This window comes from Bombina bombina, chromosome 5 (genome assembly GCF_027579735.1).
Source record: "Bombina bombina isolate aBomBom1 chromosome 5, aBomBom1.pri, whole genome shotgun sequence".
In the NCBI taxonomy this organism is placed as follows: Eukaryota; Metazoa; Chordata; class Amphibia; order Anura; family Bombinatoridae; genus Bombina; species Bombina bombina.
Window position 1 is genome coordinate 561,956,077 of NC_069503.1, and position 25,009 is coordinate 561,981,085.

Below are 25,009 nucleotides of genomic sequence, written 5' to 3' on the forward strand. Positions count from 1 at the left end.
TTCCTCCCTGCACACCCTGCAGCATGTGTAACTTATAAGTGTTCTGTATTTTAAGGGACGGGTGGCAACCCTAGCTGCAATAGACATACAAATAAAATACAATATGATTAAAAATGGGATATTTTGGTGCCCTTCAAAAAGTTCTGTGCACAAAGGGACTGTGTGTTAAAAAAGACAACCCAACCCTGTTTAAAACTAGATGTCTGGTCACCCTATAATAAGGCTTACAATATTCTTAAAGGCATCCATTTTGAAACACATAGGACCAAATTACAAGTGACTCACTAATGATAGCACATGACGTGATAAGCAATATCGCAACTACACTAATTAGTTTACATATTACAAGCTTAAAGTAACAGGTTGCGCTTGAAGACAAGCCAAAACTGCGCTAAAAGAATTAGTGCAACTTGAGACCTGGCATAAACTATAAAGGTAAAAAAAAAAAGTTTCAAAACACAAAAAACTTAAAATAAAGCATTACGAGGGGGCCAGGCATGCGAGCAGTCGTATAGAATAACAGCTCCGGTATGGAACCGCTAAGAAAAATAGCTTTACAACACTACCCCGCTTATGGTGCTACCTAGTAGCTATGTGAAACCAGGGGCAATATCCTGTAGCATTCGAACAGACCTCTTACAACCTACAAGAAGAACAGTCATAACTGAGCCATTGGGGTTGCGCAGAAGCTACAGGCAGCCATCTTTTTGTTTTTTCTCTTTCTATTCAGACATCAGTCTTTTGTTTCTACTCTGCAACTCTAGACCTAAAAGCAACAACAAATAGAGTGTGAACTAACAGGATGGCAACCGCTATCCATTCTGTGCTGACTGAAGTGCTAAGTCTGCTGCATTTACACTATGTAAAATTTTGTACCAAGCTGGAAGCGTTGTTCAGGAGTAACTATAGCGTTACAAATATATCTAACACTGCATCGGATAACTCAGGGAAGATTTAAGTCCTGCAAACAACCAGCCACATAAAGCCTTTGCATATGAGGGGGGAACAACTACCCTAGAGGACAGAGCCAACAATGTACCACATACAACCCCAAGAGACGTGGTTATCAGCGGAACTAATAGTGTAAGAACAAATAATAGAGCCATACAAGAACAGACCCACGTAGAGCTTGGGAATTGAACGGAGAGGCAGCAATATGGAACCTGTCTCTGGGGAACTACTAAAATGCTCTTGGACATCTGGGACTCACATGCTGACACAGCTCTCAGACTAATTCCTGAGAAACTACCAAATATGGTCTTTCCGGCTGACAAGTGGATACCACAAGATGTTTTCTTAAAGGGACACTGTACCCCAAATTTTTCTTTCGTGATTCAGATTGAGCATGAAATTTTAAGCAACTTTCTAATTTACTCCTATTATCAAATTTTCTTCATTCTCTTGGTATCTTTATTTGAAATGCAATAATGTAAGTTTAGATGCCGGCCCATTTTTGGTGAACAACCTGGGTTGTCCTTGCTGATTGGTGGATAAATTCATCCACCAATAAAAAAGTGCTGTCCAGAGTACTGAAACCAAAAAAAAGCTAAGATGCCTTCTTTTTCAAATAATGATAGCAAGAGAACAAAGAAAAATTGATAATAGGAGTAAATTAGAAAGTTGCTTAAAACTGCATGCTCTTTCTGAATGACAAAAGAAAAAATTTGGGTACAGTGTCCCTTTAACTAACCATGCTGTACAGGTCAAGGAACGCTTGACAACTATATATCTGTGAGGTCTGAGTTAATTGTGTTATGGATCACAACTGTGGAGTAAGGTGTTTAAATGTATGCCTCTGCAGCTAGTTACAGTGTAATAGATACAATGTAGATCCTGCTAGGCAATAAAGGTTAATCTTCAAATATCAATACTCCTGATCACTATATCTGATTCAGGGGGACAATAAGGAGTAGTAGAATTAGCATAAACTTCAAACTAAAGTAAAGTAGAATCAATTGATATATAGGTTAAGTTCACTCTAGAGGTTATAGTGAAATATAGCTAGGGCACTGTTGCTACTTGTTGCAACTACTTATATAAGTTGCTTGGCTTGACAGGATTTGACCTCTAAACTATATAGAGCTGGCTGGATTAGATATACCACTACTGTAGTTAGCAACTCGACAGTTGTAGCAAAGCTGACAGGCACCTGAGCTGCAGTGAACTGAAACGCTGAGTGTATAGCATGTGCAGCGTGATTGAATCTCTTCTGATGCACACGGAGCTGACAGGCTCTTAAGCTGCTGAAATCTCAGACACTGGAAACAGCATGAGGACTGGAGGCTCAGAGGAAGGAACCCGGTAAGTACCTTTGTACAGTCGGTGCTGGGAACTGTTTCAGCAGGAGGATGACTTGATGAGCGGAGTTAGAATGCTCAGAGAGCAAAACGAAGCTCCGGTCACAGGGGGAGTGTCAAGCTGAGTCAGTACAGTGGATCGGTTCTTCCGGCTAAACAGCGTGTGATAGCTGGTAAAGTAAATCACTGTAGGTATGGCTAACACAATGCAAGCTGCTTGGAATAAGTTAGGCTTCTGAGTTATGTTCACAAAGTTGTATTCCTGGGAGAGGCTGAAAGGAGTCCTTAGAAAAGGTTCTGTGAATTCAGCTGAGGTATAGGAATCCTACTAACGAACAATCACAAACAATACTGAAGCAAGGTGGAATGGGCGCGACCAGACTTAAATAACCTTAGGAAGCTGACACCTGGAATGTTTTAAAGGAACAGTAGACATAAGGAACAGGAATCCATGACAATATCTAACTAGAATTGGCATTGGATGAACTCCTTCAGACATCATGCTTACGGGCAGTTATAAATCTAACTGCCTGTGGAATTCCTCTCTCAGTGCCCACTACTTGTTGGCTCTATAGCCTGTGTCTTTTACATAGAATATTGGATAGGGTTGTAGATCTTACTAATATTACATGGTCCTGTAGCCATGATCTATCCTGTAGAGCCCACTCCACCCCTATAGTCCTTAGTATCTCCTGAATGAATTTTAGTGTGAGTAAATGCTCCTCTAGTATAATGTTCAGACTTCAACTACAGTAGTAGCTTCTACCCCCCACATACCAATATACTCTGGCAATCTTAATTCTGCTCAGAGTATTTATTCATGGTTTCCCTCCCAAAATACTGCAATTATAATTTTAATTTAAGATTGATAATCTATTGTGTTATATAATACGTAATGAAATAGATCTGCTTCTAGATAGGTTCCTCAGGTATAACTATAATATGGCTAACCTGCTTTTTTCTCTTTTTTTAGTCATATTGTTTGATAATTTTAATGGTTTCATGGGAGATCAGAATGTTACTACAATCTGATCTCCCATGAAACCATTCCAATTATCAAACAATATGACAGTAAAAAAAGAGAAAAGGTTTTATCACAAGGTTGAACAGGTATACATACTTTATATTTCAGTAGCAGGCTACTTGATGCACTCCTTCATGCCAAGCTGCCATTGGGTATACCCATATTGCAAAAAGTATTTGCATACAATATTGGAAAACAAATTATTATTTTCTCACTATACCGGATCTGCTACCTCCCAGCTCTTAAATCCTCATAACTATTGTTTTCCCTTATTTTCATTCTCCCTCATATTCTTGTTCTCCATATTTTAGCCAATAGCAGATCTAATATGCAATATCTCATAAGAAGAAGGCTTGGGCCAATTGTACACCCAGAGTTTAGCCCCTTATTAATCAGACCTTTAGTCCTCTATTTAGCAAGGTGTACAGTTGAAACCTAGGTCTCTGAGGAACGTTATAACACAATTGTATTTGCATAACATTTAAAGGACAATCAAGTCTAAAAAAACTTTCATGTTTCAAATAGGGCATGTAATTTTAAACAACTTTCCAATTTACTTTCATCACCAATTTTGCTTTGTTCTTTTGGTATTCTTAGTTGAAAGCTATACCTAGGAGGTTCATATGCTAATTTCTTAGACCTTGAAGGCCGCCTCTAATCTAAATGCATTTTGATAGTTTTTCACCACTAGAGGGCATTAGTTCATGTGTTTCATAGAGATAACATTGAGCTCATGTACGTGAATTTACCATGGAGTCAGTTCTGATTTGCTAAAATGCAAGTCTGTCAAAATAACTGAAATAAGGGGGCAGTCTGCTGAGGCTTAGATACAAGGTAATTACAGAGTTAAAACATGTATAATTATATCTGTGTTGGTTATGCAAAACTGTGGAATTGGTATTTAAGGGATTATCTATCTTCTAAAACAACATAAATTCTGGTGTTAACTGTCCCTTTAAGTATTCTATTATAACTTTCCAAATTTTACTAAGGCCCATAAACTCGTTTAATTATTTAAAAATGAGGGTTCATACATAGACACTTACTACTATAACAGACAAACATGTTTACTATTAATATTTTACATGTTCCATGCTATATATACTGATAGCAAAACATTCTAGATCAGACCCTTATTTTTTGATATTGGAAGTATAAACTTTATTGTATGTTGAAGTGTGGTGTATGTCATGTCTACATATGTTTTTCAATAATATTTTAAGATCAATTTTATATCCTCTGCTAAACATGCAGTCAGCTCAACTGCTTCCTTAAGAGACACTGTATACCTTATTAATTTACTGTAATTGTGTTCAATGCTGTAATTCCTGAATGCCTCAATAAAAAACAATTTTAAAAAAAATAAAGCATTACAATCATTTACACTTTTTTAAAAAAATTAATCATATTAATAAAATGTTCTAAAAGGGTTAAAATGGATATGATATATGGTATGGTTTTTGACTGGAAAGGGATCCAGTGTGAGTGGTGAGAGAAAGAGATAAAGATAAATATAGATTTACTGTTGTGGATCTGCACTCGCACATACTTCCAGAGACATCCCCCAGGGTAGTATTACACAAATCCTGACAGATACACTGAGAATGTACGAATGTTGAGATATTGATTGATAGGGACCAGCTAGAAATCGGCTGACTGAGTTAAATCTCAGCAGTACGCAGGTAGGAGGACGCCTTTGAGCGCATAGCCTGTGTGAGCACTGTACGATTCAAACTCGAAACCTATTCAATACAAAATTCACCACTATAGTACTCTATAGAGCACGTAGCCCTTATATTTTACCTTTACCTTTCGGTTTAGGTTTGGTTTTATGATGTTACAGTTGGGTCACTTGGAATGATAAGATATAGAAACAATTTATGATTGTTTGTTTCTACGGAGTGATCCAATTTAAGTAAATTGTCTGTCTTTGAATATATGTTAAATAAAGTGTTAAATTTTAACTAACCTTATCTAATCTAATAGTGCCTAATTCAGCACTTAGCTTAAATGCTACAAATCCTTGAATTCTTTCCCTAACTAACCTTATTATAATAGTGATTCAATTCACATCCTTTGAATTTGGGAACTTAAAGGTAAAAAGATTAGATAGCGATGGCGGGCTATCTATCTTCTAACATTGACTTTGATAAATGGAAGCAGGAGGCCGAAAGGCTCTTTACACTAAATGTAGGCAATATATGTCCAAAAGCTACAAACATAGAAGAAGCCTTCAAAAGTATAGCTAAAATTATGAAAAAACAAGTTAAGACCTTTTGGGAGATTTTTAGTTTAGAAAACTATGTAAAAAATAAACTCATTCCTAGGGGTCTGAGGATACAATTAGCACCTTCTTTTCACATACCAGATGAGAACTTTGTCTTAAGGTGGCAGGAAATTTTGACACAGTGCTCATTAGATTTGATGAAACTGACATTAGAATATGAAAGAAGTCAATATGAGCAACTAACAAAATTAGTTGAAGAGGCAAGAATACAAACCAATAAATTCACCTCAGACAAAGATTTTGAGGCTTTAGATCAAAAACTAAAATTCCATATTGATAAACTAAAAGAAGAACTTAGTGAAACAAAAAATAGAAAACTACAGAGAGACTGGTCAGACCATCAAAAAGGCAATATTTATAAAGTTAACTACAGACGTAGAAATGTGAGACAGATACAGGAAAATAAAGATAAAAATACCACAGTAGAAAGTTCTTCTACAGAGTCAGAATTGTCAGAAGAAGAATCAACACCAATAACCACAACTACAACTATAACACCTATGACGGAACCATCCATTACTAGGATTTTTTTAGAGAAAGATCTGTTCCCACCAAAAACAAATGTAAAAACAAGACAACAGAACAAGAGAAAACCAAACAAACAGAAATAAAAGACAATCAATTACAAGTCATCAATTTGGCAAAAATTACTCTGAGACATGAACACCATAGTTTACTATCTAAAGGGCTTTCCTTTATCCCTACCCCTAAATATGACACCTTTAATTGGGTTAAAGACACACATTTGTTTGCCAGAAAGCTGGCATTACACAAATACCACAAGGAGGCGAATAAAGCATGCCTTATGGATATGGGAGTGGATGAAGAGGACTTAGAAATTGTTACTCTAATGAAAACATTATTAGATGAAAATGATGACACTGATGCTATACAAACAAATAGCATTGTGAAACCTAAGAGTACCTTCATGCCCACAATCTCCAAATATCCAACGATAGACAAATTTGTAACATTGGTAACTACAGAACTTGAAGCCCTTAATCGCAAAAGTAAAACTAAAAAGAATCTTAGTTTTAAAGAAAGAGAAGCATTGGCAGAATTAACCAACAACACTGATATAACAATTAAGAATGCCGATAAGGGCGGTAACTTGGTTATCATGTCAAACCCTCAGTACAAAAAGATGTGTCTTGATATTCTAACAAATAAAGATAATTATGAAATTTTATCTAAAGACCCGACACTAATATATATAAAAGAACTGAAATCTATATTAGACAAAGGGTATGGTGAAAGAATTATTACAAAATCAGAACATCAATATATGAGTGAATCGAAACCCAGAGTAGCTACATTTTACAGCTTGCCAAAAGTTCACAAAAACCTACTGTCACCCCCAGGAAGGCCCATAGTATCTGGAAACGGTTGCTTGACTGAAAAAGTCAGCACTTTCTTAGACAAGAAATTAAGACAATATGTACACACACTGACATCATATGTCCAAGACACGAAAGAAGTTCTAAAATGCTTGGAAAATGTTTATGTTAGCGAGAATACACTACTAGCAAGCATTGACGTTGAGAGCTTATATTCAAATATATCACACTCTCTAGGAAAACAGGCTGTACAATTTTTCTTAAAAATGACAAACCCAAAAGGCAGTGAGGCTGATGACTTTGTAATTGAACTACTTGATTTTGTGTTACAACACAATTACTTTCTTTTTGATAATAAAGTATACTTGCAGAAAAGGGGCACAGCAATGGGCACATGCTGTGCCCCCACTTATGCAAATTTGTTTTTAGGCTGGATAGAACATACATATGTCCTCAATGAGGAAATGAATCCCTTTATGGAGTATATGGATTTATTCATTCGCTACATCGATGATGTGCTTATACTATGGACAGGTTCCAAAGAGAACTTTAATGATTTTATGTTATGGCTAAATGACAATACTCATGGTATGCACTATACCTCCGTGATTGAAGAAACAAGCATTTCCTTTCTAGACTTAGAAATTCGAAAAGAGTGCGATGGATCCCTAAGTACAAAATTATTTAGGAAAGAAACAGCCACTAACAATCTCCTAAACTGGAAAAGTTACCATCCTAAAAGCCAAAGGATGGGCATCCCATATGGCCAATACTTGAGGGCTAGGCGCAACTGCAGTTCATTAGAAGATTTTGAACTGGAAGCTCAAGAGCTAAGAAAAAGGTTCAAAGAAAGGGGTTACCCTAATAGATGCCTCAAAAAAGCTTACCAAAGAGCTAAGGCACTAGAGAGAGCACCCCTACTACAGGAAAAAATAGATACTGACAGAAATAAAGACAGTCAGCAAATTAGAATTATAGGTACATTTGATGAAAAACACAGCAGTATTCAACATATATTTCAAAAACACTGGCACGTTCTACAGGAGGACCCTGAATTGTCTGAAGTTATCGCTGATAGACCAAAGATAACTAATAGGAGATCGCAGAACTTGAAAGACACCCTGACTAGGAGTCACTTTGTACAGAATCCTCAAAAAACATGGCTTCAAGAAACTAAAGGGTTCTTTAAATGCGGCCGCTGCCAAGCGTGTAAAAATATGTCCCCAATGAAACAATTTGTTCATCCAAAAACAGGGAAAAATTACCCTATAAAGGAATTTATGAACTGTAGAACAAAGAGAGTGGTATACGTAGCCATGTGCAAATGTCCCCTAATCTATGTAGGTGAAACCTCAAGGGAATTAAGAACAAGAGTCCTTGAACATATTGGGGACATAAAATGGGACAGAAATGTACCAGTAGCTAAGCATATGAACACAGTTCATCCACAAGAGAAATATCAGATACATTTCTTTGCCATAGAACAATTAAAACTTAGGGGCAGAAGGGGTGATATTAATAAACTCTTACTTCAAAAAGAATGCAGATGGATACATGAACTAAAATCTGCATCACCAAAGGGTTTAAATGAGGCAATCTCTTATAAGAGCTTTCTCTAGAGATCACTCTCTAATTTGAAGATCGAATCAAAGATCTATACCTAAGTCTATATATTGGTAATAAAGCAAGAAGTAAGGGATGTAGCTACTAAAGATGACTATATATATAGTTGGAAATTACATGCATATCCGCTTAGTGAGCAACAGAATTAGGATTTGGCTCCTTCATTTATATAAGCATAGAACGGATGCGGAAACTTCAAATAATGTGCTATGATAAAATCATCTATAAAGCTTACTAAGTCACATAGACATACATTCCTTTACATTCATGTATACCCAATAGATGCATACTGAATTGTCAGTTTGACACTAGAGAATAAAAACCTTTTGAACGAGTATGCGTATACCTATAGACTTGTGTTCAATAAACATCTAACCCTTCGTCCTAATGTTAAATAATACATTGTTTAACATAATCTGCTGTGACATTTTCATAAAAAGATTTTCAGAAATAGAACGCACTCACTATTGTGAAAAACAAACAATACATATGTAATTGCTGATGTGTCTGTAAAAATCATTCAGTCAGTTGGAGGATATCTCTCCATTACTGCATAAATGCTCCTTGTAACAATCTGAGATAAATGACATGTATTCTGCCTACATCGGACATATCACACATTACCTAACAGTAATATCGGCGAATAACACTTACTAGCCGTAGATATTGCGGTGGACACTTCCGCAATACAAAAGCCGTTACCATGGCAACTATCGAGGATAAAAGACGGCATTTGAGGCTGGGAGGGCCCTATGCCCTGACGAAGTCACGTACAAGTGACAAAACGCGTCGGTGGGCGTGCTCTGGAACTCTAGCGTGGTGTTAGAAACTTAGTTACGAATAATCTGTTTGGCTACTATTGTTGCCGCTTCAAAAGTGTTCATTTTTACCAATATATAGATATAGCGATCTAAGGGGAATAATCTGATTTGATAAAAGGGCTTATGGTGCCTATATATTTTTCAGAACTAGTTTAAGTAGTGATGATAAGCACTTTGAACGGAAATCGCTAATACACATATATATATACCTTTGAAATCCTAGCAACTGTAGTATTACACAAATCCTGACAGATACACTGAGAATGTACGAATGTTGAGATATTGATTGATAGGGACCAGCTAGAAATCGGCTGACTGAGTTAAATCTCAGCAGTACGCAGGTAGGAGGACGCCTTTGAGCGCATAGCCTGTGTGAGCACTGTACGATTCAAACTCGAAACCTATTCAATACAAAATTCACCACTATAGTACTCTATAGAGCACGTAGCCCTTATATTTTACCTTTACCTTTCGGTTTAGGTTTGGTTTTATGATGTTACAGTTGGGTCACTTGGAATGATAAGATATAGAAACAATTTATGATTGTTTGTTTCTACGGAGTGATCCAATTTAAGTAAATTGTCTGTCTTTGAATATATGTTAAATAAAGTGTTAAATTTTAACTAACCTTATCTAATCTAATAGTGCCTAATTCAGCACTTAGCTTAAATGCTACAAATCCTTGAATTCTTTCCCTAACTAACCTTATTATAATAGTGATTCAATTCACATCCTTTGAATTTGGGAACTTAAAGGTAAAAAGATTAGATAGCGATGGCGGGCTATCTATCTTCTAACATTGACTTTGATAAATGGAAGCAGGAGGCCGAAAGGCTCTTTACACTAAATGTAGGCAATATATGTCCAAAAGCTACAAACATAGAAGAAGCCTTCAAAAGTATAGCTAAAATTATGAAAAAACAAGTTAAGACCTTTTGGGAGATTTTTAGTTTAGAAAACTATGTAAAAAATAAACTCATTCCTAGGGGTCTGAGGATACAATTAGCACCTTCTTTTCACATACCAGATGAGAACTTTGTCTTAAGGTGGCAGGAAATTTTGACACAGTGCTCATTAGATTTGATGAAACTGACATTAGAATATGAAAGAAGTCAATATGAGCAACTAACAAAATTAGTTGAAGAGGCAAGAATACAAACCAATAAATTCACCTCAGACAAAGATTTTGAGGCTTTAGATCAAAAACTAAAATTCCATATTGATAAACTAAAAGAAGAACTTAGTGAAACAAAAAATAGAAAACTACAGAGAGACTGGTCAGACCATCAAAAAGGCAATATTTATAAAGTTAACTACAGACGTAGAAATGTGAGACAGATACAGGAAAATAAAGATAAAAATACCACAGTAGAAAGTTCTTCTACAGAGTCAGAATTGTCAGAAGAAGAATCAACACCAATAACCACAACTACAACTATAACACCTATGACGGAACCATCCATTACTAGGATTTTTTTAGAGAAAGATCTGTTCCCACCAAAAACAAATGTAAAAACAAGACAACAGAACAAGAGAAAACCAAACAAACAGAAATAAAAGACAATCAATTACAAGTCATCAATTTGGCAAAAATTACTCTGAGACATGAACACCATAGTTTACTATCTAAAGGGCTTTCCTTTATCCCTACCCCTAAATATGACACCTTTAATTGGGTTAAAGACACACATTTGTTTGCCAGAAAGCTGGCATTACACAAATACCACAAGGAGGCGAATAAAGCATGCCTTATGGATATGGGAGTGGATGAAGAGGACTTAGAAATTGTTACTCTAATGAAAACATTATTAGATGAAAATGATGACACTGATGCTATACAAACAAATAGCATTGTGAAACCTAAGAGTACCTTCATGCCCACAATCTCCAAATATCCAACGATAGACAAATTTGTAACATTGGTAACTACAGAACTTGAAGCCCTTAATCGCAAAAGTAAAACTAAAAAGAATCTTAGTTTTAAAGAAAGAGAAGCATTGGCAGAATTAACCAACAACACTGATATAACAATTAAGAATGCCGATAAGGGCGGTAACTTGGTTATCATGTCAAACCCTCAGTACAAAAAGATGTGTCTTGATATTCTAACAAATAAAGATAATTATGAAATTTTATCTAAAGACCCGACACTAATATATATAAAAGAACTGAAATCTATATTAGACAAAGGGTATGGTGAAAGAATTATTACAAAATCAGAACATCAATATATGAGTGAATCGAAACCCAGAGTAGCTACATTTTACAGCTTGCCAAAAGTTCACAAAAACCTACTGTCACCCCCAGGAAGGCCCATAGTATCTGGAAACGGTTGCTTGACTGAAAAAGTCAGCACTTTCTTAGACAAGAAATTAAGACAATATGTACACACACTGACATCATATGTCCAAGACACGAAAGAAGTTCTAAAATGCTTGGAAAATGTTTATGTTAGCGAGAATACACTACTAGCAAGCATTGACGTTGAGAGCTTATATTCAAATATATCACACTCTCTAGGAAAACAGGCTGTACAATTTTTCTTAAAAATGACAAACCCAAAAGGCAGTGAGGCTGATGACTTTGTAATTGAACTACTTGATTTTGTGTTACAACACAATTACTTTCTTTTTGATAATAAAGTATACTTGCAGAAAAGGGGCACAGCAATGGGCACATGCTGTGCCCCCACTTATGCAAATTTGTTTTTAGGCTGGATAGAACATACATATGTCCTCAATGAGGAAATGAATCCCTTTATGAAGTATATGGATTTATTCATTCGCTACATCGATGATGTGCTTATACTATGGACAGGTTCCAAAGAGAACTTTAATGATTTTATGTTATGGCTAAATGACAATACTCATGGTATGCACTATACCTCTGTGATTGAAGAAACAAGCATTTCCTTTCTAGACTTAGAAATTCGAAAAGAGTGCGATGGATCCCTAAGTACAAAATTATTTAGGAAAGAAACAGCCACTAACAATCTCCTAAACTGGAAAAGTTACCATCCTAAAAGCCAAAGGATGGGCATCCCATATGGCCAATACTTGAGGGCTAGGCGCAACTGCAGTTCATTAGAAGATTTTGAACTGGAAGCTCAAGAGCTAAGAAAAAGGTTCAAAGAAAGGGGTTACCCTAATAGATGCCTCAAAAAAGCTTACCAAAGAGCTAAGGCACTAGAGAGAGCACCCCTACTACAGGAAAAAATAGATACTGACAGAAATAAAGACAGTCAGCAAATTAGAATTATAGGTACATTTGATGAAAAACACAGCAGTATTCAACATATATTTCAAAAACACTGGCACGTTCTACAGGAGGACCCTGAATTGTCTGAAGTTATCGCTGATAGACCAAAGATAACTAATAGGAGATCGCAGAACTTGAAAGACACCCTGACTAGGAGTCACTTTGTACAGAATCCTCAAAAAACATGGCTTCAAGAAACTAAAGGGTTCTTTAAATGCGGCCGCTGCCAAGCGTGTAAAAATATGTCCCCAATGAAACAATTTGTTCATCCAAAAACAGGGAAAAATTACCCTATAAAGGAATTTATGAACTGTAGAACAAAGAGAGTGGTATACGTAGCCATGTGCAAATGTCCCCTAATCTATGTAGGTGAAACCTCAAGGGAATTAAGAACAAGAGTCCTTGAACATATTGGGGACATAAAATGGGACAGAAATGTACCAGTAGCTAAGCATATGAACACAGTTCATCCACAAGAGAAATATCAGATACATTTCTTTGCCATAGAACAATTAAAACTTAGGGGCAGAAGGGGTGATATTAATAAACTCTTACTTCAAAAAGAATGCAGATGGATACATGAACTAAAATCTGCATCACCAAAGGGTTTAAATGAGGCAATCTCTTATAAGAGCTTTCTCTAGAGATCACTCTCTAATTTGAAGATCGAATCAAAGATCTATACCTAAGTCTATATATTGGTAATAAAGCAAGAAGTAAGGGATGTAGCTACTAAAGATGACTATATATATAGTTGGAAATTACATGCATATCCGCTTAGTGAGCAACAGAATTAGGATTTGGCTCCTTCATTTATATAAGCATAGAACGGATGCGGAAACTTCAAATAATGTGCTATGATAAAATCATCTATAAAGCTTACTAAGTCACATAGACATACATTCCTTTACATTCATGTATACCCAATAGATGCATACTGAATTGTCAGTTTGACACTAGAGAATAAAAACCTTTTGAACGAGTATGCGTATACCTATAGACTTGTGTTCAATAAACATCTAACCCTTCGTCCTAATGTTAAATAATACATTGTTTAACATAATCTGCTGTGACATTTTCATAAAAAGATTTTCAGAAATAGAACGCACTCACTATTGTGAAAAACAAACAATACATATGTAATTGCTGATGTGTCTGTAAAAATCATTCAGTCAGTTGGAGGATATCTCTCCATTACTGCATAAATGCTCCTTGTAACAATCTGAGATAAATGACATGTATTCTGCCTACATCGGACATATCACACATTACCTAACAGTAATATCGGCGAATAACACTTACTAGCCGTAGATATTGCGGTGGACACTTCCGCAATACAAAAGCCGTTACCATGGCAACTATCGAGGATAAAAGACGGCATTTGAGGCTGGGCGGGCCCTATGCCCTGACGAAGTCACGTACAAGTGACGAAACGCGTCGGTGGGCGTGCTCTGGAACTCTAGCGTGGTGTTAGAAACTTAGTTACGAATAATCTGTTTGGCTACTATTGTTGCCGCTTCAAAAGTGTTCATTTTTACCAATATATAGATATAGCGATCTAAGGGGAATAATCTGATTTGATAAAAGGGCTTATGGTGCCTATATATTTTTCAGAACTAGTTTAAGTAGTGATGATAAGCACTTTGAACGGAAATCGCTAATACACATATATATATACCTTTGAAATCCTAGCAACTGTAGTATTACACAAATCCTGACAGATACACTGAGAATGTACGAATGTTGAGATATTGATTGATAGGGACCAGCTAGAAATCGGCTGACTGAGTTAAATCTCAGCAGTACGCAGGTAGGAGGACGCCTTTGAGCGCATAGCCTGTGTGAGCACTGTACGATTCAAACTCGAAACCTATTCAATACAAAATTCACCACTATAGTACTCTATAGAGCACGTAGCCCTTATATTTTACCTTTACCTTTCGGTTTAGGTTTGGTTTTATGATGTTACAGTTGGGTCACTTGGAATGATAAGATATAGAAACAATTTATGATTGTTTGTTTCTACGGAGTGATCCAATTTAAGTAAATTGTCTGTCTTTGAATATATGTTAAATAAAGTGTTAAATTTTAACTAACCTTATCTAAAGTAGATTAAACACCATTCACCATTTGAAAAAGGGATGCTATGGTAGGAGTACCAGGAGGACCCCACTACTGACAAAGAAACATAAAAAGGGAGGTTGGAGTTTGCAAAAAAACTTACCTGTAGAGGCCAAAATCCTTTTGGGAGAATGTGCTGTGGACAGATGAAACTAAATTACAGCTTTTTGGTAAAGCCCATCATTCTACTGTTTTCAGAAAAAGAAAGGAGGCTTTTTAAGAAAATAATACAGTCCCTACAGTCAAACATGGTGGAGGTTCATTGATGTTTTGGGTTAGCTTTGCTCCTTCAGGCACTGGATGTCTTGACTGTGTGCTTGGCATTATGAAATCTGAAGACTACCAAAGAATTCTGTGGTGCAATGTAGTGCCCAGTTTCAGAACGTTCGGTCTCCGTCAGAGGTCATGGGTCTTACAGCTGGACAATGACCCAAAGCACATGTCAAAAAGCACCCAGAAATGGTTTAAGACAAAGTGTTAGAGAGTACTGAACTGGCCAGCAATGAGTCTAGATTTCAACCCCATAGAGCACCTGTGGAGAGATCTTAAAACAGCAGTTGGGAAAAGGAACCCTTCCAATCTGAGAGACCTGGAGCAGTTGGTGAAAGAAGAGTGGTCCAAAATTCCAGTAGAAAGGTGGAATGAAACTCATTGATGGTTACAGGAAGCGATTGTTTTCAGTTATTTTTTCCAAGGGGTGTGCTACCAAATATTAAATTGAGGGAGCCAATAATTTTGTCCAGTCCATTTTTGGAATTTTGCGTGGAATGTGTCAGATCTAGCTTTTTTTTTCTCCACTTTTTTTGTGTCATACCAATACAAACAAAAGTAATAAACATTGTGGCCATTGCCATGGACGCAGGAGGCTCCTTCCGCTTCCCATGGCTATTGCTATGGACGTAGGCGGCTCCTTCCTGTTGACATGGCTGTTGCCATAGATGCTGCAGTGCTCTGGGTGCACTAGATCGACATCACCATCACTCCTGGATGTTCCACTTGGTGTGAACCTGGGTCTATGTAAGTACTTTCTTCCTTACTTACATTGCCCAAGTATAGGTTGTCTTGTGCTCCCTGGATGCTACTTTTGAACTGTTGTATTTGCTTTAGTCTGGATTGCCTTATTGTTGCTGAACTTTGCTTGTATCTGACCACTCTACTGTTTAACCCCATAACTGCTGGATTGCCTTGTTGCTGCCTAACTTTGCTTGTCTCTGACCACTCTCCTGTTTAACCCATGAACTTCTGGATTGCCTTATTGTTGCTGAACTTTGCTAGTCTCTGACCACTTTCTTGTTTAACCCCTGAACTGCTGATACCCTGGATTGCCTAATTGTTTCCAGACTCTGCTCGTTACTGGTTACTCTCCTGCTTAACCCTTGAACTGCTGATTCCTTGGATTGCTTACCTGTTACCAGACTTTGCTTTATTGACCTCTCTCTGCTTTACCCTTTGGTACTGTGATGAACTTGACTGTCTGCCTGGTGTTTAACCCTGTCTGGGACCACTTCCCTGTTTCTCTCATCTCTACTGTGAGTATTGGATTGCATCCTCATTTGTTATTGCTATTTTTTGTTCTGGGATATTTCCTTATCTTGCCACTTGACGCAGGGATAAGAAGACTACTGGCCAGGATTGGTCTGATAGGGAAATATCCCACTAGCATTACATTATACATGGGCCATGGACCCAATGAGGTAGCAAGAGCAATCTCTCTTCAGGGACAAATGCTGGGAACCCACACCACACACCTGTAAAGTCTGGATTCCAAATTGGAAACTATTACCATTATGCTCTCCTCACTTGTTGCAGAGAAAAGCACTGCTCCTGTTGCCACACAGCCTGCCCCTGCTACTATTACCGTGGCCTCCTCCCTTGCTTCTGGTAGCATATCCCGCATACTGTTGTCTGACAAGTATGATGACACTACCGATTTTAAGAGTTTTCTCAACCAGTGCAGACTGCATTTCCTCAATGACCCTTATACCTTTCAGTCTCATCAGTAAAAGGTCACCTTTATTATTTCCTTGTTGAAGGACAAGGCCTTAGCCTGAGTCTCTCCCCTTTTGGAGTGCTCAGATCCTGAACGATGCAGATGCCTTTGTTTCTGCACTGTCTTCAGTGTTTGGAACCTCTGGTCACACTTCTGCTGCTGAATACTCTCTCTTGAAAATCCGCCAGAGTAATAGGTCTGTGGCACAATATGCCATCGAATTTCACACTTTGGCACTTGAGACCACTTGGGATTGCATTTCTCTCAAGTCAGCCTTCCGAAATGGCCTACATGAACGCATCAAGGATGAACTCACTTATCGTGATGTTCCCTCTTCCCTGAATAATTTATAGCACTTTGCATCAGTCTGGATTCTCACTTTCAGGAGTGACAAGCTGAGAGAGAGAGAACTTGCAGAATCCTTCCATTTATTTCCTCCTACTAGCCGGTAGACTGTCCTCTACCCCTCCTGCATCTCCAGTTGCCTCTGAGAAGGAACCTATAGATCTATCTTCCCTTAAGTCCTATGAATCTAAAAGACAGAGAAGAAGGAGATTAAGACTATGCTTTTATTGTTTCTCTAATTCACACCAACTAAAGAATTGTGATATACTGCCGGGAAAAGCCAACGCTTAGAGGACAAAAGTGGTGTACCTCTAAGCATGGCCACTACCAATTCTCCTCACTCTTCTCGGATCCTGGTACCTATTACCCTTACCTTTCTCCAGAACTCTGTTCATGCACAGACCTTTGTTGAGTTTGGGGCAGCTGGAAATTTCCTAGATCACCGTTTCATGATTCATGTAGGTTTGCCTCTTCTTCAGAAAAAACAATGTTTCAAAATAATCACTCTGGATGACACACCCCTTGGATCGGGCTTAATCCATTTTGAATCAGCACCCTAACCAGGACTGTGGGAATCCTACATTCTGAACAGTTGCAATTCGATGTCATTCACTCTCCTGCACAACCAGTTATCCTTGGTCTTCCTTGGCTACGCAAACACAGTCCTCAATTCGATTGGACTGAGGGACAGTTGGCCTCCTGGGGTAAGTCCTGTTTTCACTCCTGCCTGGCTAAGGTTCTCTCAGTATATGCAGAATTTTTGGATGTGTTTGAAAAGAAAGCAGTTGATGTGCTACCACCTCACTTTTCTTGCTACTGCAAAATTGACCTGTTCCCTGGAGCTCCACTCCCTAAAGGAAGGAATTATCCACTGTCCAAGTCCGAAACTTAGGCCATGGAGGAATACATCCAAGAGAACCTAACTAAAGGCTTTATTCGCCCTTCCTCCTCTCCTGCTGGGGCTGGTTTATTTTTTGTCAGTAAAAAGGATGGTGGTTTGAGACCCTGCATTGACTACAGAGCCCTAAACAACATTACCATTAAGAACCGTTATCCTATTCCCTTGATCACTGAGTTATATGATTCCCTCCAAAATGCTTGTTACTTTACGAAACTTGATCTTCGTGGGGCATACAATCTCATTCGCATCTTCCCGGGACATGAATGGAAAACTGCCTTCAACACAAGATCAGGGCATTATGAATTTATGAAAAAAAATCACAGCGTCTTGATTAAAACATATGACTTTATTACAAATATTAAAAACTCATGTCATAGAGTATAAAGTGACAAGGAAGGTTCCCTGAAAGGTGCAATAAAGTGGCTGACGTGTTTCAGCGTTGAGCCTTACTCCAAGTCATTAATAAAGGATTACAATACGTAATTATTTAAAACCCTAGCTCCTTTCTGATAGGTTAATCAATCACCAATCCTGTAATGATTAACAAACTCAGCTTAACTGTTTCTGCTCTAGTCTACCTCTTTCTTTTTTAGTACATATATGTCTCCATATAGTCCCATGTAAGACTGCTATTACTAAGATTTTCTTATGCTGCATATTTCTTGAGGAAATATCTTGTTAAATATTATCAGCCCCTATTTACAATAACTATTGTTATAGTATTTTGGTTAGGTGAACTAAACTAATATGTGATATATATGGCTATTATGCTGCTGAAGCTAGTATTTCTCAGATTATGCTGTCATAACACATATCCTTTTTCTCACATAATTCATTCTACATTGAAACCTCTTATGTGGCTTGAATTATTCCTTACCCACTTTGAAGTGCTTTGCTTCTTTTAAATGTATCTTTAATTTATTTCACTACCTTTACTCAAGTATTGGATTATTTTACAAATAATCAAAACTTTCCTAACCGATTACTAAATTACAAAGACACAATTCCTCAGATCAATGTACAGTTGACTTTTGTTCAGGAATAAAGGGGTGGGGAGTGAATATTTTTTTACCAAAAATTATTCAAATCGAACTCTGAATTGAGTCCAAAGTGTACCCTTGTTTTTAGACAAAAAATTCAAAAGGTTTCCCTTCCTGCTAAAATGCTGTCTCTATCTCCTCTCCTCCTTTTAGTCTTAACCTGTTCAATTATTGTCCATTGTTCTTTTTCCTGTGGACCACTGTGAAATGGTTAATAAATGGTGTCATTAGGATACCCTGTTTTATATCAATATATGTATGTATGTATTGGGTACTTGTAAAGCACGGCTAATCACCCGTAAGGATCTCAAGGCGCTGCTCATTTTATCGACCTCGAAAGGCTGAGTGGACCTCGCCGGGGATCGAACCTGCAACCCTTGGGTTGCTACAGAGCTTACCCACAGTGCCTTATCATGCTGAGCTATCTGTTCCTTCATCCTTGTCCTCACCTCTCTAGAGGTGAGGCCTACATACTGTAACTGACATTCCACACAGGTGATCACATATATCACATATGTGTAGCGACAGCTTAGGCAAGTTTTTTTGGGAAATTTCTCCCCCGTCACTGTTGACTGAAACTGATCACCTGTTTGAACCTTTTCACATGCTATGCAAGCTGCATAGTTACATTTATAGGTGCCGTTAAATCTTAACCAAGATGAGGCACTCTGTACTGGACTTTTTTCAATTCAGTCGGTGCTACAATGTTGCCTATTGATTTATTTTTTCTGTAGGCAAACCTGCAGCCCTTTTTTATAATGTCCTTTAAGTCATCATCTGCGGACAGCATGCCTAGATGTGATTTTATTACCTTGCATACCTCATCATATTGTTTAGAATATTCTGTTATGAACATAATGTCCCTTCTTGTTTCTGTTTTAGACCTAGATTCAACTTTCCTTTTACTCATGTTCCTCAGCAAATCCTCTCTTTTTATTTTATTCACTGTGTCCTTTGCTTGTTCGATGAACTTATTACTGTAACCTCTCTCTCTTAGTTTCCTAGACAATTGGGTGGCCTGTTCTTGATATACTACTTCCTCTGAGCAGTTACGCTTCAGGCGAATAAACTGCCCTGAGAGGCGAGGACAAGGATTAAAGAAGATCTCCTTGATATAAAACAGGGTATCCTAACGACACCATTTATTAACCATTTCACAGTGGTCCACGGGAAAAAGAGCAGCAGCTTTAGGTGGACAATAATTGAACAGGTTAAGACTAAAAGGAGGAGAGGCAATAGAGACAGCATTTTAGCAGAAAGGGAAACCTTTTGGATTTTTCGTCTAAAAACAAGGGTACCCTTTGGACTCAATTCAGAGTTCGATTTGATTAATTTTTGGTAAAAAAATATTCACTCACCGCCCCTTTATTCCTGAACAAAAGTCAACTGTACAATGATCTGAGGAATTGTGTTTTTGTAATTTAGTAATCGGTTAGGAAAGTTTTGATTAATTATTTATTTATATAATAATCCAATACTTGAGTAAAGGTAGTGAAAGAAATTAAAGATACATTTAAAAAGTAAACTTATGCTTACCTGATAAATTAATTTCTTTTACGATATGACGAGTCCACAGATTTCATCCTTACTTGTGGGATATTAACCTCCTGCTAACAGGAAGTGGCAAAGAGCACCACAGCAGAGCTGTATATATAGCCCCTCCCTTCCCCTCCACCCTCAGTAATTCGGCCGAAGGTATAGGAAGAGAAAAGGAAAGGCTAAAAGGTGCAGAGGTGACTGAAGTTTACAAAAAATATAAAGAAAAACTGTCTTAAAAAGAACAGGGTGGGCCGTGGACTCGTCATATCGTAAAAGAAATTAATTTATCAGGTAAGCATAAATTTACTTTTCTTTTACAAAGATATGACGAGTCCACAGATTTCATCCTTACTTGTGGGAAACCAATACCAAAGCAAAAGGACACGGATGAAAGGGAGGGACAAGACAGGAACCTAAACAGAAGGCACCACTGCTTGAAGAACCTTTCTCCCAAAAATAGCCTCAGAAGAAGCAAAAGTATCAAATTTGTAAAATTTGGAAAAAGTGTGAAGGGACGACCAAGTCACAGCCTTACAAATCTGTTCAACAGATGCACCGTTTTTAAAGGCCCATGTGGAAGCCACAGCCCTAGTAGAATGAGCCGTAATTCTTTCAGGAGGCTGCTGTCCATCAGTCTCATATGTCATGCGGATGATACTTCTCAGCCAAAAAGAAAAAGAGGTAGCCGTAGCTTTCTGACCCCTATGCTTTCCAGAATAAATAATGAATAATGAAGATGATTGACAGAAATCCTTAGTTGCCTGTAAGTAAAACTTTAAGGCACGGACCACATCCAAATTATGCAACATACGCTCCTTCTTTGAAGAAGGATTAGGACATAAGGAAGGAACTACAATTTCCTGATTAATATTCTTATTTGAAACAACCTTAGGAAGGAATCCAGGTTTGGTACGTAACACCACCTTATCAGAATGAAAAATGAGATAAGGAGAATCACACTGTAGCGCTGAAAGCTCAGAAACTCTTTGAGCAGAAGAAATAGCAACTAAAAACAGAACTTTCCAAGATAACTATTTGATATCCATGGAATGTATAGGTTCAAACGGAACCCCTTGAAGAACTCGAATAACTAAATTCAAACTCCAGGGAGGAGTAATGGGTCTAAATACAGGCTTAATTCTAGATAGAGCCTGACAAAAAGACTGAACATCTGGCACATTTGCCAAATGTTTGTGAAACAGAATTGACAAAGCTGAAATTTGTCCCTTTAAGGAACTTGCTGATAACCCTTTCTCCAATCCTTCTTGGAGAAAAGACAGAATCCTAGGAATCCTAACTTTACTCCATGAGTAACCCTTGGATTCACACCAATAAAGATATTTACGCCATATCTTATGATAGATTTTTCTAGTGATAGGCTTTCTAGCCTGTATCAAAGTATTGATGACCGAGTCAGAGAATCCTCGCTTTGATAAAATCAAGCGTTCAATCTCCACACAGTCAGCTGCAGAGAAATTAGATTTGGATGTTGGAAAGGACCTTGAATGAGAAGGTCCTGTCTCAATGGAAGTTTCCACGGTGGCAGAGAGGACATGTCCACTAGATCCGCATACCAAGTCCTGCGTGGCCACACAGGCACTATCAGGATCACTGAAGCTCTCTCCTGTTTGATTCAAGCAATCACGCGTGGAAGGAGAGGAAACGGTGGAAACACATAAGCTAGACTAAACAACCAAGGCACTGCCAAGGCATCTATCAGTTCGGCCTGAGGATCCCTTGACCGGGATCCATATCCTGGAAGCTTGGCATTCTGTCGAGATGCCATCAGATCCAATTCCGGTCTGCCCCATCTGAGAATCAATGAGGCAAATACCTCCGGGTGAAGTTCCCACTCCCCCGGATAAAAAGTCTGTCGACTTAGAAAATCTGCTTCCCAGTTCTCTACTCCTGGGATGTAGATCGCTGACAGATGACAAGAGTGGGCCTCCACCCAACGGATTATCTTGGATATTTCTATCATCGCTAAGGAACTCCTTGTTCCCCCCTGATGATTGATATATGCCACAGTCGTGATGTTGTCCGACTGGAATCTGATGAATTTGGCCAAAGCCAACTGAGGCTATGCCTGAAGCGCATTGAATATTGCTCTCAGTTCCAGAATATTGATTGGAAGCAGAGCCTCCACCTGAGTCCAAACACCCTGAGCCTTCAGGAAGTTGCAAACTGCACCCCAGCCCAAAAGGCTGGCATCTGTTGTCACTATCAGCCACGAGGGTCTGCAGAAACAAGTCCCCTGGGACAGATGATCCGGTGACAATCACCAAAGAAGAGAGTTTATGGTCTCTTGATCCAGATTTATCTGAGGAGATAAATCTGCATAATCCCCATTCCACTGTCCGAGCATGCACAGTTGCAGTGGTCTGAGATGAAAGCAAACAAACGGAACGATGTCCATTGCCGCTACCATTAATCAAATTACCTCCATACACTGAGCCACTGATGGCTGAGGAATGGACTGAAGTGCTCGGTAAGTATTTAGAATCTTTGATTTTCTGACCTCTGTCAGAAAGATTTTCATGGCTACCGAGTCTATCAGAGTTCCCAAGAAAGGAACCCTTGTCTGTGGAACAAGTGAACTCTTCTCTATGTTCACCTTCCAACTGTGAGTTCTCAGAAAAGACAACACTATGTCCATGTGAGATTTTCTCAGTTGATATGTTGATGCCTGAATTAGAATATCGTCCAGATAAGGCACCACTGCTATGCCTCGAGGTCTGAGAACCGCCAAAAGAGACCCTAGAACCTTTGTGAAGATTCTGGGTGCTGTGGCCAACCCCAAGGGAAGAGCCTCAAACTGATAATGTTTGTCCAGAAAGGCAAACCTTAGAAACTGATGATGATCCTTGTGGATAGGAATATGAAGGTAAGCATCCTTCAAGTCCACAGTAGTCATATATTGACCCTCCTGGATCATTGGTAAAATTGTTCGTATAGTCTCCATCTTGAACGATGGGACTCTGAGAAATTTGTTTAGACACTTGAGGTCTAAGATGGGTCTGAAAGTTCCCTCTTTTTTGGGAACCACAAATAGATTTGAGTAAAACCCCTGTCCTTGTTCTGATTTTGGAACTGGACAGATTACTCCCATGGTAACAAGGTCTTTTACACAGCGTAAGAACGCCTCTCTTTTTATCTAGTCTGCAGATAATTTTGAAAGATTAAACCTCCCTCTTGGGAGAAAATCTTTGAAATCCAACTGATAACCATGGGTCACTATTTCTAGTGCCCAGGGGTCCTGAACATCTCTTACCCAAGCCTGGACAAAGAAAGAAAGTCTGCCCCCTACTAGATCCGGTCCCGGATTGGGGGCCACCCCTTCATGCTGTCTTAGTAGCAGCAGCGGGCTTCTTAGATTTTTTACCTTTATTCCAATTTTGGTTGGGTCTCCAGACTGACTTAGATTGGGTAAAATTCCCTTCCTGCTTTGAGGAGGAAGAGGAAGTAGAAGGTCCTCCCTTAAAATTCTGAAAGGAACGAAAATTATTCTGTTTACCCCTCATCTTAACAGACTTATCCTGAGGTAGGGCATGGCCTTTACCTCCTGTAATGTCAGAAATGATTTCCTTAAATTCTGGCCCAAAAAGGGTCTTACCTTTAAAGGGAATAGCTAAAAGCTTATGTTTTGATGACACATCAGCAGACCAAGATTTGAGCCACAATGCTCTATGTGCTAAAATAGCAAATCCTGCATTTTTCGCCGCTAATTTAGCAATTTGAAAAGCGGCATCAGTAATAAAAGAATTAGCTAACTTGAGAGCATTAATTCTATCCAAAATGTCATCTAACGGAGTCTCAACCTTCAGGGACTCTTCCAGAGCTTCAAACCAAAAAGCTGCTGCAGTAGTTACTGGAACAATGCAAGCAGTAGGTTGTAAAAGAAAACCTTGATTAATAAACAATTTCTTTAAGAGACCCTCTATTTTTTTATCCATACGGTCTTTGAAAGCACAACTGTCCTCAATGGGTATAGTTGTACGTTTAGCCAGGGTAGATATAGCTCCCTTCACCTTAGGGACCGTTTGCCACAAGTCCCGAATGGTGTCCGATATGGTAAACATTTTCTTAAAAGTAGGAGGGGGAGAAAATGGTATACCTGGTCTATCCCATTCCTTCTTAATAATTTCCGAAATTCTTTTAGGAACCGGAAAAACATCAGTATAAGTAGGCACTTCTAGATATTTGTCCATTTTACACAATTTCTCTGGTGGTATCATAATAGGATCACAATCATCCAGAGTCGCTAAGACCTCCCGAAGTAACAGACGGAGGTGTTCAAGCTTAAATTTAAAGGACATAACGTCCGAATCTGTCTGAGGTAACACTTTCCCTGAGTCTGAAATTTCTCCCTCAGACAGCAATTCCTTGACCCCCAACTCAGAACACTGTGAGGGTACATTGGAAATAG

At 38.3% G+C, this 25,009-nt stretch overlaps 1 protein-coding gene across 1 annotated transcript in view; it reads right to left on the bottom strand.

Annotated features, from left to right (window-relative positions):
• DNAH5 (dynein axonemal heavy chain 5) overlaps window positions 1-25,009 on the bottom strand; it is a 1,563,391-nt gene that overhangs the window by 339,613 nt on the left and 1,198,769 nt on the right.